General features: G+C 39.6%; 1 pseudogene; it reads left to right on the top strand.

Moving 5' to 3' along the window:
- Nucleotides 1-11,148: 11,148 nt before the first annotated feature.
- On the top strand, nt 11,149-11,248 carry LOC127099013 (uncharacterized; annotated as a pseudogene).
- The last annotated feature ends 349 nt before the right edge of the window (nt 11,249-11,597 follow it).

Genomic DNA, 11,597 nt, shown 5'->3' with positions numbered 1-11,597 from the left:
AGACTGATCGCGACTTTATGAGTTGAAAATGGGGTACAAACTGCAAGTGCACAGTTCTATCGCGTAGTTTTAAAAGATATCGATCCCACCGGGACTTATGAATCGATATACCGTTATCTAAGGTTACTTCGTAAAGCTAAGGTGGATAATGTTCGATTGTTTGGGGGAAAAGCTAAAACTAAAAATAAGATCTAGATTAAATATTAATAAAGCGGATATCGGTATGTAGTTCGTCGTAATTAGGGAATCAATTCTTTGTCGGTTTCTTGGTTTTAAAATAAATCTTTTCAGTTGACTCTATTGATTAAAAGTTTTATCTCAAACTCTCGCTCTGTTGAATAAACCATGATTTTATGTTAATGTAGCTGTCACTTATAATTAAGTCAAAAAACCATTTTTTGAAAGCAATACAGTCCATAGAAACTCTTTCCAAGAAAACACTGACCGTTTAAACACCCTTATCTCAAACTCTCGCTCTGTTGACTTAGGTTATATAATTAAATTCGAATGCTTAACTCTCGTCCTCACATTCAATCTTTAAAAATACTTTTTGGAAAAGATCGGAATTTAATTAACTCTAAAACTTGCTCTCGCCCTGATCTAGAATTAATGTCTAATTTACACTGTCCAGTTAAAACCTCAAACTCTCGCTCTATTGATTTTAACTTCTTTATGTCTTTTACTTTCGCAAAAACCTTTATTATTAAACCTGTAAATTGAGACCGTAAAAAGAGTGATTTTAATTTTAAATTTAATTAAACCGACTTAGTTATGATCCCTTATTCCGCTTACTTTACATACCGATATCTAAGCGAATTAGCCAGACATGCTAAACAAACTTAAATACTTATCATGCATAAACAGACTCATCCCAGGCAGATAATATAAATAAATAATAAAACAAAGCATTAAATAATCATTAAAGAACCTGAATAAGTTAAACAGTAGTCTTGAACACTCCACCACAAGCCGGTAGAATTTGTTCTTGGATTCTTCAATTAAACAACAAATTAAAACGAAGGAAATAAAAACTAGATTCTAACGTAAGGTTAGATCCGGTAAAAAGGTACACAATAGTTTCCGGTGTAGAAACTATTGTGCGAAAAGAATTAACTGAATGCTAAAAAGGAACTAGAAATTGCAAGGGAAATAGTGTAAAACTCGTAAAAGCAATGTTGTAAAAATAATGCTTAAGTTGCTGGAAGAGAAAAAGGCAAAAGCGAAAACGGCAAAAGAAAAATATGGAAAAAGCGTGGAACCCTTTTAGGTTTGGCAAGTGGCTATTTATATTCGTGCCTTGAGTAACTGCTTCCGCTTCCAAAGGTCTTCAACGTGCAAAGTACTTAGGCGTGGACATCGGCTTCAACTTTCCCTCAACGTCTCTGAAGCGTTCCTTGCGCCAAAAATGTAGGGGACTGGTGTGACGTTCGTCACACCATGTGTGACGTTCGTCACAGGAGTGTGCAAGGCGTGACGCTCGTCACAGCCTCTGTGACGTCCGTCACAGGCACAGCACCTGTGTTCTTGTACTTTGGGCTGGGCTTTGACATTTGGTTCATTTTCTCTCCTTTTTGCACCTCCTTTTCTTCCATTTTTACTTGTGCTTCAAAATAAGCCACCTGAGACAAATAGGAAGAAAATACCGCATAATATCTAATAAAATGAAGTGAACTGAAATAAATAATGATAAAATTTAATTGAATTAAGTCCTAAAATATGATATAATTTCATGTTATCAAACTCCCCCATACTTAGATCTTTGCTTGTCCTCAAGCAAAATTCAGTATAGAACTCGTTAAAGGTTTTAGCCAGATAAAATTTCAAAACACACATCAATTCGTAATAGGTTGCAAGTGGATTTAGTTTAGAAGCAACTTGAGTTTAGTCTTGACATCAACAACCACCGTCACAACCTAGATAACCCTGCCTTATGCAAATCAGTTCAAGTACACTACGATAGCTATCCTAGTTCCTTCAATCTTATTTCACCCGTTTTCATTCAAGCGAAATCACATTAAGCCCTTTATCTTTTCGCGCACATAGTGGAGTAACCGGTTAGTGATTCTGATTCCCTTTTTAGCTTGAAGTTCTGGTACCTAAGTCGGATAACTTCGTTATTCAGTCCATTGCAAATTGCGGGGGATCGGACCGTAGTCCGTCCTACCAAGTTCAGTACCAGATACCTGCTGAACCAACTCGTAATGGATCTTTATCTTATGCTTTTGTATGATTTGCAACCTTTAGATTAAATGATCTGGTAGGGATCACCTAACTTAATTAGTGCATTTCCTGATATATAATTTTTTTTTTATGTTACTTTGGGAATCATTCACTTATATTCATCGGCTCTCCACGTAGTTTGCTATTAGGATGGTGCTGACTTCTTGTATAAACTACTCGGGGTTACTATAAAACTAAAAGTTCAAGGGATTGGTATAATAGGTACTTATCCTGATCTAACATGTTGAGGTTCTCAGAGCGATGTTATGGTAATAATTTTGTCTTGATTTCACTCAAGTTCTGTAAAATAAGCGACCTTTATACTTATTGGGTGTGTTAAATTTTTGTTATAGCTCAAGAAAATTGAGGGGAATAGATAATAAGAATTTTTCACACTAGGGACTTGACTTAAAATAAATATATATTATAATTTTTTTTTTCATAATAAGAAAGGGAAATAACAATGAAAGGGAAAATAACATACTTGAAAAGGGAAGGTTGAAAGAACAAGGTTTCCCCCCCCCCCCCCCCCCCCCCACACACACTTAAATTAAACATTGTCCCCAATGTTTTAAGGAAATGAAATACAATATGGAAGGGAACAAGAAACTACAACTAAGGCTGCCTTCCGCCTCTGGTTCTTGGGCCAGGTGATCGTTGACCTATGTCTAAGTTGTCAAATCTGTTGAACAACTCAGTAAACCGCTGGTCGGTTATGGCATTCCTAGCATCCTGTTGTTGTTGCATTTGACGCATCATTTGCATCATCTCGACATTCTGTGCTTGCATACCATCAATAGCATCCATGATGTCGTCGTTGGTTGCAGGCCTTCTTCGTCGACGACGTGAGGATGGGCCAGTTGCATTATCGGAAGGGTTGAGCGGGACTGATTGTTGTGCAGGAGGTTGATCACCTTGCTCCATTCCTTCAAACTCGTCTGTGGGCGGGTTTGCTTGTGAAGGCTCGGTGGCTTCGGGAGCATTTAGATCATAGAGGAGGCGGTTGCGGTTTGTGACATCGGTCAGGGCCATGTTGGGTAGGACAACGCTTGGGATGGCCTGGTTGTTCACGATAAGATAATATCCTCCTCCTACTCTATTCTTAATCATGCGGCTGGATCGACAGTAGTTAATGTCCATAAATAGGGGAGGTAGAGATTCTAAGGTTTGGAGTCGGTCCCCTAAGTTTAAGCCAAGTGCAATGGTGGTGATTAATCCACCAATTACAAAGGGTTGGCGGCCTCTAGCACATAAGGTGCGGATATGATGAAGTAGAAAAGAGGCAGCGTTTACCTTAGCAGTCGGTTCGAAGACGCATTCGAGGAAGAATAGTTCTTTTGCGTTGACCTTACTGTTGTTTGGTCTTCCAAAAACTGTGTTTTGTAGGATCCGGAGAAAATATCGGATGGTTGGGTTATGTATGTGGGAAAGAAGGAGTTCTTCCCAGTTGTAGGCATCTAGACCGGATATTTTCTTAAAAAGGGTGGAAATGGCAACCGTGCTCTAGTTTATTTCGAGAGGGATTCTGGGGTAGACTTGACCTTCTGTGGGAAATTGTAGCATGGTACTCAATTGGTTTTGGGTTAAGGAGTACTCGGTGTTGAACATTCGGAAGGTTGCGGTGCCGGTTAAAAATTCATCTTCACCGGCGGAAGTGGTGTATGCGTATGAACTTAAGAATTCTAAGGTTAGGGAGGGGTATGTTGGTTGGTTATGGGTGCATAGAAAGGTTAAGTCGGCTTGACGGAGCATCCATTCGATACCTTGGAGTAATCCTAATTGGTGTAAACAAGTAAAATCAGGGTACCTGGTGGAGACGACGCCTCGCTGTTGGAAACGCTCGAATTGCTCCCTTTGATAATTTTCGTCTTCGGATCGGAAGATGATATTTTCGAAATTCTGATTTCCCGCCATAGTGATGAATGAATTTGAAGGAGTAATTTGGAGAGAAAAGAAATGTATTTGATAGGAGAGAATTGTTTGTGGTGAATGAAGGGAGGTTTTGATGGGTATTTATAGGAAAAGAATTTGGAAGTTGGAAAAGTAAATAAATATGGGTAAGTGTGAATGAATGGGGAAGATAAAAATTGAAGGGTGTAACGTTCGTCTCCAACGGCTATGTAACGTTCACCTAGTCAGAAAGGTGTTACGCTCGTCACAGGGGTGTGACGCTCGTAACAGGCTCTTGGCGTGCCGTTCGTCATAGATTGTGTGACGCTCGTCACACATTCTTTTTGGCAAGGCTTCAGTAGCGTTCTACAGAATTACTTTGGTAATGGATTTATTTTTATTATGTTTTTTTTTTTTTAGATTATTTTATCTTGCTAATTAATTTATCTTGCATGTTATTCTACTTTGCATAATATTGCATGAATAATTCAATAGGTTATAGGCAGCAACAGTAGAGAATATAATAGCTATTGCATAATAAAATTAAATAAATAACTTCAATAAAATGATCATAATGTAATATTGGAAAGAAAAGAAAAAAAAAGAAATGTAAAAGGGGAAACAAATGCGAACATGAATTCAAATAACATTAATGAATAATCTAACTTAAAACTAGATAGCTAAGAAAAATAACTAAATTCTATCCATCTGCACGATCTCTGGCCGGAGGAGCAAAAGAGTTAACACGGTGTAGTAGCTCGTGAAACTGATCTGTCATGCTGCTCATGTATCCTAGAACTTCGTGTCTCATGTCAGTAAATTCTTCTCTGAGGGCGTCTTGTTCTGTCATCAAAGCTTCAATGGCGGTGTTATAATCAGTTCCGGGCATATGATGCCGGAGGTCGGATATTGCTGATTCTTCGGTCTAAACAGGCTGAGGAGGAGGGTCAATATCATAATAGCCAGATGGTGTCTGAGGGTCAGATTCAGCATAAGGGATCTGGTCATTATGAATCTCATAGTCATCACAAATCTCATAGTCCTGGATGGATTCAGTGGATCTAGCAGGAGTGGGGGTTTCGTTCAGATTGTAGAGCCAGTTGTTGCGGTCATGAATACTAGTCCTAGGATCGGGTAAGGTAAATAGGCAAAGAACCTGGTTATTAATAATAAGCTCAAACTCATTAGATCCTAGGTTTGCTATAAACAAGGTGTTGAAGAGGAAGGGTATACTCATGGTAGAAATGCCACAAAAAGGGCTTAGGTCGAGAATCGACTGACGTAACCCGATAGCGTTACCAATCATGGTTATCAGACCGCCTATTATAATGGGTGCTCGCTCATCTTGGATCAGGTGGTCTAAATTTGCTAGCATAAAGGTGGCACCGTTTACTGGACGGTTCTGAGAAGCACAGAATAGGATGAAGAGTTCATCACGTGAAACTGAAGTGCTGTTTGGCTTCTCTCCAAATAAGGTGTGGGTGAGGATCCCATGGAAGTAACGGAAGGCCGGGTTATGAATGTTTCCAGGGAGAAACTCATGGTCCTCGGATTCATCATTTCCAGTCAAACTACCCCAAAAGTGTTCAAGTTCTCTATACTCAAAAAGTTCTTCCTGGCTTACTGTGAATGTGTCAAAGGAGGTAGGAAAACCCAATAGGTTTGTAAAGTCTCTAATATTAAATTGGTACTCCATGTTGAACATTCTGAACTGGATAAAACCTCTGCTAATTCCTTTTCCATGGCTGGGTAGATAGATTAATGAGCTAAGGAATTCTAGTGTGAGTCTCCGGTAGGTGGCGAAATTTCTTAGGATAGGGGATGTCTCCCATCCTATCTGATTCAGCAAATACAAGACACTTTCTCTTAGTCCAAGGGCAGTCATAGCCCAATCATCAGCATATAAACTAGGTAGCATCTCTCTAGTGGCTAGTTCGTCATACTTTTGTTTCTGAGCCATTCCTCTGAATTTGATACCCATACGATCAATATGTCCCATCTGGTTAGTGTTAGCTAGAGAAAAGAAAACATGAGTTTTAGTTAGGATTTGGCCAAATGCCGAAAGAAGAAAAAAAGTTATTATTATTATTATTATTATTATTATTATTTATTTATTTTTTTGATTAAAATAAATCAGGAATGAATACTAAACAGAAATTAAAAGAATAATTAAGGAAGAAATAGGAAAATGATAATAATAGAATAAGAAAATAATAAAATAATTGTGGGTTGTCTCCCACTAAGCGCTTTGTTTAAATGTCGCAAGCTCGACAAAGAAAACTGTTAAGTATAATATATTGATCCTGAGGGCATTTCGTCTAAGTGTAGGATTTGCGAATCTTCGTTGGTTTCCGCATAGTGATAGTGTTTTAGACGTTGCCCGTTTACGGTGAACGGTTCTGTGGATTTGCCTTTAATTTCTATCGCTCCACTGGGAAAGATGTTAGTGATATGAAAAGGACCTGACCATCTGGGTCGTAGTTTTCCCGGGAATAGCTTTAGTCTAGAGTTAAATAAAAGGACTGCGTCGCCTTGCTTGAAGATTTTCCTTGATATACGCTTGTCATGCCATTGTTTTGTTCTTTCTTTGTAGATTCTGGCATTTTCATAGGCGTCTCTTCTGAGTTCCTCTAATTCGTTTATGTCAAGGATTCTCTTTTCGCCGGCGACCTTATAGTTTAAATTCAGATTTCTAATAGCCCAATAGGCCTTATGCTCTAACTCTACCGGGAGGTGACAGGATTTTCCATAAATGAGCTTAAATGGGGTCGTCCCTATGGGGGTTTTATAAGCAGTTCGGTATGCCCACAAAGCCTCTGGTAATTTTAATGACCAATCTTTCCTTGAAGTGGCGATTGTTTTCTCTTATATTTGTTTAATCTCTCTATTGGACACTTCAACTTGCCCACTGGTCTGAGGGTGGTAAGGTGTCGCTATCCTATGTCTCACGCCGTATTTAAACAATAGTTTTTCGAGTACTTTGGATATAAAGTGCGATCCACCATCACTGACTACTATTCTTGGGATGCCAAATCTCGGAAATATTATATTCTTAAAGAGTCTAGTTACTACTCGGGTGTCATTTGTTGGAGAAGCTATAGCTTCGATCCATTTTGATACGTAGTCTACTGCCACGAGTATGTATTTGTTACCGAAAGAGGATGGAAAAGGTCCCATGAAGTCTATTCCCCATACGTCGAAAATCTCTACTTCCAAAATACCCTTTTGTGGAATCTCGTCACGTCTAGATATGTTTCCTGTGCGTTGGCATCTGTCACATTCCTTAATAGCCGCATGTACGTCCTTCCATATAGTTGGCCAATAAAAGCCGGCTTGTAGGATTTTAGAGCAGGTCTTGGATGTACTTGCGTGTCCACCGTAAGGAGCGGAGTGGCAGTGTTGGATTATATTTTCTACCTCTTCTTCGGGTATACATCGACGGAAGATACCATCGGGGCCTCTTTTGAAAAGTAAGGGATCATCCCAGTAATAGTGTTTTATGTCGTAGAAGAATCGTTTCTTCTGTTGGTAGGATAAAGTAGGTGGAACTATTCCGGCGGCTAAATAATTGACGAGATCAGCGTACCATGGTGTGACAGATATAGCTAAGGTGGTTTCTACTGGCTTGTCAGAGTTATTCTCTTCCAAAGTAGCTATAAGTTTATCGTACGAGAAATCATCATTAATTGATGTTCTTTCCGGTTCAAGGTTCTCAAGTCTAGAGAGGTGGTCTGCTACTACGTTTTCAGTTCCTTTCTTGTCTTTTATTTCTAAATCGAACTCTTGTAGCAACAAGATCCATCTTAGGAGTCTAGGTTTAGCATCCTTTTTTGTTAAGAGGTATTTGATAGCGGCGTGATCAGTGTAAACTATTATTTTGGCTCCGACCAAGTAGGAACGAAATTTATCTAGCGCAAATACCACTGCTAGGAGTTCTTTCTCGGTAGTGGCGTAATTCATCTGCGCTTCATCTAGGGTCCTACTTGCGTAATATATAACATGAAGCTTTTTATCCTTTCGTTGTCCTAAAACAGCACCTACAGCATAATCGTTGGCATCACACATTATTTCGAATGGTTCATTCCAGTCGGGTGTCTGCATTATGGGTGCGGAGATCAATGCTTGCTTAAGCGTTTGAAATGCTTTTAAACAGTTATCGTCGAATACGAATTCAACATCTTTCATCAATAGTCCGGTTAAAGGTTTAGTTATCTTAGAGAAGTCTTTGATGAATCGTCGGTAAAAACCCGCGTGTCCTAAGAAGCTTCGTACTTCTCTCACGGTTCTTGGGGGTTGAAGATTTTCGATTACCTCTATTTTGGCTTTGTCTACTTCAATTCCTCTGTTCGAGATGATGTGTCCTAAAATAATTCCTTCTTGTACCATAAAGTGGCACTTCTCCCAGTTAAGTACTAAGTTTACTTTTACACATCGCTCAAGAACTCTTTCTAGGTTTTCAAGGCATTCTTCAAAACTTTGTCCGTAGACGGAAAAGTCATCCGTAAATACTTCCATGATGTTTTCGAGAAAGTCGGCGAAAATTGCCATCATGCATCTTTGAAAAGTTGCAGGAGCATTACACAGGCCAAACGGCATTCGTCTATAAGCGAAGGTACCAAAAGGGCACGTGAACATTGTCTTTTCTTGGTCATCAGGGTGAATTGGTATTTGAAAGAAGCCTGAATAACCGTCTAGATAACAGAAATGTGAATGTTTTGCTAATCGTTCTAACATCTGGTCAATGAATGGTAAAGGGAAATGATCTTTTCGGGTTGCTTTGTTTAGTTTCCTATAGTCAATGCACATTCTCCATCCCGATTCGATTCGTTTAGTTATAGTTTCCCCTTTTTCGTTTTCAATAACGGTTATGCCTCCTTTCTTTGGTACTACGTGTACAGGACTAACCCATTTGCTATCAGATATAGGATATATAATGCCTGCTTCTAATAACTTGGTTATTTCCTTCTTTACTACCTCACTCAGGATCGGATTTAGTCTCCTTTGGTGTTCTCTAGAGGTTTTACAGTCTTCTTCTAGCATGATGCGGTGCATACAAATAGAAGGGCTTATTCCTTTAAGATCGGTGATGTGGTAACCTAGTGCGGTTGGATACTTTCTTAAGATATGTAGGAGTTTTCTGTTTCGAGTCTTCCTAGGTCTGCATTAACTATCACAGGTCGTTCAAGTTCTAAGTCTAGGAATTCATATCTCAGATTTTTGGGAAGTGTTTTCAGGTCAAGGGTTGGTTTGTTAAGACATTGCATAGGGTCCGGTGTTATTGCTAAACATTGGTTAGATTTGTCTTCTATAAGGTAGTCGGATGATTTGTCTTCTCCTAACTCTGCTTCTTTTATGCATTCATCGATGATATCCATGAAGTAACATGTATCTTCTATTGCAGGTGCTTTCAAGAATTGGGAAAGAATGAACTCAATTTTCTCTTCACCTACTTCGAAGGTGAGTCGTCCTCGTTTTACGTCTATGATTACACCGGCAGTTGCTAAGAACGGTCTTCCCAGTATAATGGGTGTAATATCATCTTCTCTAATGTCCATAATTGTAAAATCAGTTGGAATGTAGAATTGACCTATGCGTACAGGAACGTTTTCAAGAATTCCTACAGGATACTTTATGGAACGATCTGCTAGTTGCACAGACATTTTGGTTGGTCTTAATTCTCCCATTTCCAGTTTCTTACATATGGATAAAGGCATAACGCTAATTCCGGCTCCTAAATCGCATAAAGCTTTGTCGATGACAAATTTTCCTATGTGACAGGGTATAGAGAAACTACCCGGGTCCTTGAGTTTAGGAGGCATGTTTTGGATTATAGCGCTACATTCGGCAGGGAGTGTAACGGTTTCGCTATCTTCAAGTTTCCTCTTATTAGAAAGAATTTCTTTTAAGAATTTAGCATATGAGGGCATCTGCGTAATAGCTTCGGTGAACGGAATTGTAACGTTTAATTGTTTAAGGAGATCAACAAATTTTCTAAATTGGCCCGCATCTTTGGTTTTAACAAGCCTTTGAGGGTAAGGGATAGGTGGTTTATAAGGTGGTGGAGGTACATAAGGTTCCTTCTTTTCTGTGGTTTCCTTATTACTCTCTTCCTTTTCCTTAGGTTCGCTTTCCTCAGTTGATTTTTTAGGGTTTTGGTTTTCTATCCTTGGATCAGACGGTCCTTCCACTTCCGTTCCACTTCTTAATATGATTGCATGAGCGTGGCTTCTCGGGTTAGGTTGGGGTTGTCCAGGGAATGTACCAGTTGGGGCAGCAGTAGGCGCTTGTTGTTGAGCTACTTGTGATATTTGTGTTTCCAGCATTTTGTTATGGGTAGCCAGGGCATCTACTTTGCTTGCTAGTTGTTTAAGTTGTTCGCCAGTGTGTACATTCTGGTTTAAGAAATCTTTATTGGTTTGTTGTTGGGAAGCTATAAAGTTTTCCATCATGATTTCCAAGTTGGATTTCCTAGGGGCGTTATTGTTAGGCATGGATGGGTTCGGTTTCTGATATCCCGGGGGTACAGCTGGGGCTTGATTTGGAGATTGTCCAGGTGCGTACAAAGCATTATTACTTTTATATGAAAAGTTTGGATGGTTCTTCCAATTTGAGTTATAGGTATGCGAGTAGGGGCTTCCTTGAGCGTAGTTTACTTGCTCTGCTTGGATTCCTGTCAAGAGTTGACAATCCGTAGGAGTGTGACCTTGGATTCCACAGACCTCGCAATTCTGAGTTATAGCAACTGCGACGGCTGGAGGTGATACATATAAACTTTCAATTTTCTGGACCAAAGCATCCACTTTTGCATTGACGTGATCAAGGTTACTTATCTCGTACATGCCAGTTTTCGTTTGAGGTTTTTCCACCATTGTTCGTTCGGTTCCCCACTGATAGTGGTTTTGGGCCATGCTCTCGATAAGTTGGTAAGCATCAGCATAAGGTTTGTTCATTAATGCACCACCTGCAGCGGCGTCTATTGTTAACCTTGTGTTGTACAAGAGACCATTATAAAATGTGTGAATTACTAACCAGTCTTCCAAACCATGGTGTGGGCAAAGTCTCATCATGTCTTTGTATCTTTCCCATGCTTCGAAAAGAGACTCGTTGTCTTTCTGTTTAAATCCGTTTATCTGGGCTCTTAACATAGCTGTTTTGCTTGGCGGAAAGTATCGGGCAAGAAAAACATTCTTCAACTCGTTCCATGTGGTGACAGAGTTGGAAGGAAGAGACTGAAGCCATCTTCTAGCGCTATCTCTTAATGAGAAAGGAAAAAGACGAAGTCGAATTGCCTCTGAAGTGACACCATTAGCTTTAACAGTATCAGCGTATTGGACAAATACGGATAAATGAAGGTTTGGATCCTCGGTAGGATTTCCAGAGAATTGGTTCTGTTGCACAGCCTGCAACAGCGAAGGTTTAAGTTCGAAGTTGTTTGCTTCGATTACGGGTGGAGCAATACTTGAATGCGGTTCATCTTGCGATGGGGC

Source organism: Lathyrus oleraceus, chromosome 6, assembly GCF_024323335.1.
Source record: "Lathyrus oleraceus cultivar Zhongwan6 chromosome 6, CAAS_Psat_ZW6_1.0, whole genome shotgun sequence".
In the NCBI taxonomy this organism is placed as follows: Eukaryota; Viridiplantae; Streptophyta; class Magnoliopsida; order Fabales; family Fabaceae; genus Lathyrus; species Lathyrus oleraceus.
This window is presented reverse-complemented; position numbering and strand designations above follow the sequence as displayed.